The 5,757-nt window shown below is 46.3% G+C and overlaps 2 long non-coding RNA genes across 5 annotated transcripts; one reads left to right on the forward strand and one right to left on the reverse strand.

Annotated features, from left to right (window-relative positions):
* Window positions 1–262: 262 nt before the first annotated feature.
* Window positions 263–3,849, reverse strand: Gm32574. Of its 3 annotated transcripts, none has more exons than XR_386685.3 (2): window positions 3,409–3,849; window positions 263–1,013 (listed from the first exon to the last, which is right to left on the reverse strand). It is a non-coding gene; the product is annotated as a predicted gene, 32574 (long non-coding RNA). The 3 variants fall into 3 exon arrangements; XR_386688.3 differs by having other exon boundaries at window positions 931–1,013; window positions 3,429–3,849; XR_386687.3 differs by having other exon boundaries at window positions 931–1,016.
* Gm32491 lies at window positions 1,847–5,757 on the forward strand. 2 transcript variants are annotated; one of them, XR_386684.3, is made up of 3 exons: window positions 1,847–1,963; window positions 4,581–4,695; window positions 5,678–5,757. It is a non-coding gene; the product is annotated as a predicted gene, 32491 (long non-coding RNA). The 2 variants fall into 2 exon arrangements; XR_386683.3 differs by lacking the exon at window positions 5,678–5,757 and adding an exon at window positions 5,453–5,634.

Here is a 5,757-nt window from a genome sequence, read left to right on the forward strand (position 1 = left end):
GTTAATAATCATCACCACCACCATTGTCATCATCATCACACTCCTTATCATCACCATGATCAATCAACAGCATTGTTTTTCCTTCTCTAGGAAGTAATTGAATCAGGTGAAAAAGCAAGGGTGGTTCGATTTCTGCTGCCAGCGTGAGCTAGGAGTGGCTCTGCCCTTGAAGACCTAGGCAAGAGCCACCATTCATTTTCAACTCAGCCTTGAAGAGAAACATGAAATTATATAGAGTCAGCAATAAAGACCAGTGGCACAATTAAGCAAAATGTGATTTAATTTTTTAAGAGTAAATAAAAGTTCAAGCTCATACCTCTAAGCCAACATTTCTTTTCTACAAAACACTTTTACCTACTTTCCCTGGTTGGTGACCATGCCCTTAAAGGAGCAGAGAAGCAAGTTGTGTGTCCTCCCTCCAGAAGCATTTTCTTTTCTTTTTCTTTTTCTTTTAGATTTTATTTATTATTATATGTAAGTACACTGTAGCTGTCTTCAGACACACCAGAAGAGGGCATCAGATCTCATTATGGATGGTTGCGAGCCACCATGTGGTTGCTGGGATTTGAACTCAGAACCTTCGGAAGAGCAGTCAGTGCTCTTAACCGCTGAGCCATCTCTCCAGCCCCCTTAATTTCTGTTTTGTGTTGTTTCTGTTTGTTTGTTTGTTTGTTTGTTTCGAGACAGGGTTTTTCTGTGCAGCCCTGGCTGTCCTGGAACTCACTCTGTAGACCAGGCTGGCCTCGAACTCAGAAATCCACCTGCCTCTGCTTCCCAAGTGCTGGGATTACAGGCGTATGCCACCATGCCCAGCTGCATTTTCAAGCCATCAGATTTGCTCCCTTTCTTCTCACTTGCCCGAGATGGCCTTGGGATCTCAGTGAACAAAACATCCCAGGCTGCAGTTCCCACTTTGCTTTCTTCTTGTCCTTTTGATGGAGACCATCGCTCTTACCGGAGTAGTCTTCAAGCCCCTGTATTGTTTCTAGTTCATTTATGGCTTGATCAGCTTTCTGCTGAAGAATAGATATAAGATAGGAGTTAAGTATGTCTTCTTTCCTGGACTCCAACGTTTTGGCATCTAGGACCAGGCTAAGCTGGAGGGACTGCTGTTCTCTAGCTAATTTCCAGAGATAGCAACTAATTTGCCAAGGTGGGTATGCCTTTCTCACACACCAAGCACTGCCCTATCAAGATCCCACACTCCAGATCACATCAGCCAAGAACCATAAACCCAGGAATAACTTTAGTCTGCCTCACCTATTTCTTCGAAAGAGGCTGTTTCTCCTTGTTCTGTCTGCCTCTTGGCCAACTCTCACACCTCCCTAGGTATCAAACTGGGGCTCCATTTTTGGGCTTCTGCATGATGCCTTAGAGTCCCTTGGGGGTTCCCTCAAAAGTTCCCATGGGTGGACTTTTTTAAAAAAACAACGAAATTATAGTTGGGCATGCTGGTGCACACCTATAAGCCCAGCACTTGGGAGACAGAGACAAGTAGATCTCTGTGAGTTCCAGGCCAGCTTGTTCTACATAGTGAGTTCCAGGACAGCCAGGGCTAAACAGTGGGACCTGTCTCAAAACAACGACTAAATTACAACCTCTCTGATCTAAATCTTACTGTGCTAAATCTCCCATGTCTTCTTTTGGACACTGGAAACGAAAAAGCTATTTTAACCCAGAAACTCACCCAATCCACATCTACATTCATGTGATTGCACAGTCATGCCATAGAGAGGTTGCAATTTGTCACTGAAAAATGATTTTATAGAAAGCAGTGAGGAACTTTTGGTGAAGAAGGAGTTAAGAGCATAGCTAGTTCAGGTGCATGCTGGGAATTGTAGTTCAACAGCAATGCCTTGAGGTTCTGGTACTGTTGGCCTCCAAAGCAACACACAGTATATCCCATTCCCTATGGCTCACCAGGGAGGCAGCTAATGCTGTGGATGCCAGTCAGAAGTCCCAGGTTAGAGCCCAGAACCAATCTCACTAGCTAGGTGGCCCTGAGCCAAGCTTCTCCCGCTTGTACTTTTCTGTGACTATAGGGTAAATAGGAATAGACCTTTCTAGAAGCGGTAGGGGTGGGGATAATAACAGCACCTAGTACATGGGACTGCTGTGAGTTAGTACATGGAATGTGCATTAGGACGTCAGCTGGCATGGAACAGGTATTATATAAGCGTTTGATTTTGTTTTTATTCTTTTCAACCTCCGCTCTGAGCCAAAGCTTTATTCTCTTGGGTCAGAAGAGGTAAAACCCCACCGATTCTCTCATTGGAGGAGCAAGATCTAGCTGTCCTTTGAGAAAATGATCCATAGCCATTTGTGCAAACCGTCTTCTCACTATTTCTCTATAAAGCAGTGCAGCTGGGTGTGTGTGAGACAGTCCAGAGCAAAGGAAAGAGTTAGCTAGCAGATCCAGGTGCCATGGTCCACGCCCCTCGGTTTCGCCTGCCCAGTGCCCATTTCTTGGCCTCTTGAAGCATCATCAAGCTTTCCTTCAGGAACTATCCCTCTCCCATCACACACCTCTGTGGGAATGCCAGCCAAGATGCTTGTGATTTCACAGCTAATAGATGAGAGGCACCTGACACCAGCAGCTCAGCTCTTAGTCTCTCTCCTCTGAGGAGATGCATAAGAATGCCAAGTCCCTAAGCTCTCCCAAGCTCCTTGCTCTTAAAACCCAGCTTGGCCAGCCCTTTCTTGGATTCTTGAGGCTATCGCCATGGAAACAGGTTCCTGTATGCTTAGGTTGGCAGAGGTGGCAACAGAGTCTCTCACTTGCTACCAAAGAGTCCTAAATGATACTACTCCTAAATCCCAATAGAGGGCTGGCGTTCTCCTGGCGGCCTTTACCACTTCCTGTGTAATTCTGGTAGAACCAACAGTCACTGGGTATCTCCATCACACACATACACACAACACACCATAATTTATCCTAATTTTGTTTATAATTTATCCTAATTTTGTGTGCACACCATAATTTATCCTAATATTAATAATGCAAACACGGTATTATTTTGACCTTATCAATGAGACACGGAGAAGCTTAGGCCACAGAGCAAGTAAACTGCAGAAACAATATTCCAGCAAGCCCAATTTCTGCCTTCCACCAGCAAGTGAAGCTTACTGGGTCGTTTCTCTGCTGCTTCACAGATTCTGGGGTGGTCAAAGATCCTTAGCCTGTTCTGATACAGTGTGTTGGGATCTTTGTCTCCTCCCCCGCCCCCCTTCTTCTTCACCTCATTCTTTCTTTGTTTCAGCTGTAAGTCACGTACGTATAAGAGACACAATTTCTGTCAGCACAGTGGACTCATACACGCGCACATATCGAATGGAGTCGAAAGGCTGACAATGGCCACAGTTACCCTGAGGAGAACAATTCATTGCCATTCAGAATCATGTACCCACCAGACTGATTTCCCAGTTACCTGCTTCACCTGACTCTCAGCTTCAAAACCCCTGATCAAAACTCAGAAAGCTGTTTTAAATGACACTGGCTTGCTTGCCCGGGCATCTGCAGAAGGAGGTGGGGCCAGGCCTGATGGGTTCCTAATGATTTGTTTACCACAGTTAATGTGGGGTTTCCTAGGCCACGCCAGGCTGAAGGGAAAATTGGGCTCGTACCCACAGCACAGGCTGTTCCTCTCTCCTCTGCTTTCATCCACCCTTCTAGATCGCCAGCACACTCCTGGGACCCACTTCAGCAGCTCTGAGCATAGCCAGTTCCTCCAATGGCTGCCCAGCTGGGGCCACCAAGGTTGAGCTGCTGTTGAAGCAAAGCATCAGTGACTCTGGTGACTCTGAGCCTTGGCCCTGGATAAAGATGTAATTTGCTTCACATCTCTGCATCAGCCTGGCACCTCCTCTGTGTTCATAGTATCCACATACACCACCGTGGAGTCTCTAATTAGAGGAGACCCCCATCTTGGTACAGGGATCTCAAAACATCTTCAGCTCACATATACTCGAGCAGTGGGTTAAGAAGAACCCATTCTCTCTCTCTCTCTCTCTCTCTCTCTCTCCCCCTCTCTCTCTCTCCCTCTCTCTCTCTCCCCCCCTCTCTCTCTCCCCCCCCCCTCTCTCTCTCTCAGAAACCTTCTCTTTTTCAAACTCCGGACCATGTCTAGGTCAACCCTAGGTGTGGAAGTTCTCACCAGACTGGTAGGGTTGTTTTGTTTCTTTTATTCATTTGGTTCCTTTTGGTTCCTTCATGTGATTAAACTCATAATACCATCAGCACTTGACATCGTAAGACAAGTGGCAGCTTCCTAGAGTGACCATAGACATCAACTGACCTCGTATTTATGTGAAAACATTGCTTTCCAGGTATTGGGAGCCACACAATCTGAAGTTGTCTTGTTTCAATGATGATGATGATGATGAATCTTTCTTAAGTATCAGATTCACACCAAGCCTTTAGATATGTGATCTTCTTTAGTATTCTCAGCAACTCTGTGTGCAATATCCCCTCAACAAGGGAAGAAATAAAACTGTGACTTAAGAAGTTAAATAGGTCCATGGTCACACTGCTGGCAAGGTACAGAGCCAGCTTTGGATTCTTCTCCATTGTTCCTCTGCAGCTCAGACTAGGCGCGGAGCCTGTTTCAACGGGGCCTTCCAGCTCCCCTGGGTCTCCTGCCAACTCTGCTTTCATCTGCTCTAGGCCCTTCTCCCAAAGGTCACCAGAGTCCACAGGTAGGTGGCCAACTTTATTTAGGGACCTCCGAGTTGTGGAAACTTCTATATATCTGTTCTACACTCCTCGGGGGCTTCCCAGGAGAGCAGGGTGGGAAGCTTGGCCAGCAGGATGTCCTCTTGTCTGACCTCAACCCTCTCAAGACTTCCCAAGCCCCTCCTCAGTTCCATTTCTAGAGCTTCTTCCCAGAAAGGCTGTCAGCATCCTTCACCGCATGGTTTAAACTGTGCCTGATCTTGGTGGGCGTTTTAATTGAGTAAGGAATTCAAGTCTGGGCTTTAAATGCCATAGAAAAAGAAAAAGTTACTGTCTTTTCAAAATGCCCATTGTAGTTTGTCCTTAGTGTCCTTCCCCACCCCCCCCCAAGTGGTCCTTTCTCCGTTTGAACTGACAGACAAACTGAGCTGAGCTGAGCTGCAAGCGGATGGTAGGGATTTAGTTTCTTACTGTCATGCATTCTCTTCCTGGCTTTTCCACACCAAAAAAGAAAGACAAAAAGAAAGAAAGAGAGAGGGAGGGAAGAGGGAAGGAGGAAGGAAGGGAGGGAGGGAGGGAGGGAGGGAGGGAGGGAGGGAGGGAGGGAGGGAGAGAGGGAGGGAGAGAGGGAGGCTGCTTGGCTGTCAGGGAGCCCAAAGCCAAGGGCTTGTCAATCTTGATATCTGGTTGTATCTGAGAGGCTATCCTAGGGAGGGAATATCCTGTTTGACCCCGTTGGTTGTTTGAATCACCTATTTACCATTGTTTTGTGTCATACAGGGTAATGGCTCTGTCAACAGGTGTCTGTGTGGGGGCTCAGTGCCTCAGTTTCCCCATCAAAATATAATATGCAGGGGTTGGATCCAAGATCTAAGGTCCATGAAGACGTTCAAGGCCACTGTGTCGTGGTTAACAAAAGTTATTAAAAATCAGGGAATTAAGAGAGCGGCAATTTGAATAAAATGACGGTATAAAATCCTCACCGTGTAATCTCCTTATATGCAGAGAGATCCCATCCTGCACTTGCAGAAGGATTCAATTTTTAAAAGATTCAACTTGTGGCCACCTTTGAAGTGATACATTAC

Source organism: Mus musculus, chromosome 19, assembly GCF_000001635.26.
Source record: "Mus musculus strain C57BL/6J chromosome 19, GRCm38.p6 C57BL/6J".
In the NCBI taxonomy this organism is placed as follows: domain Eukaryota; kingdom Metazoa; phylum Chordata; class Mammalia; order Rodentia; family Muridae; genus Mus; species Mus musculus.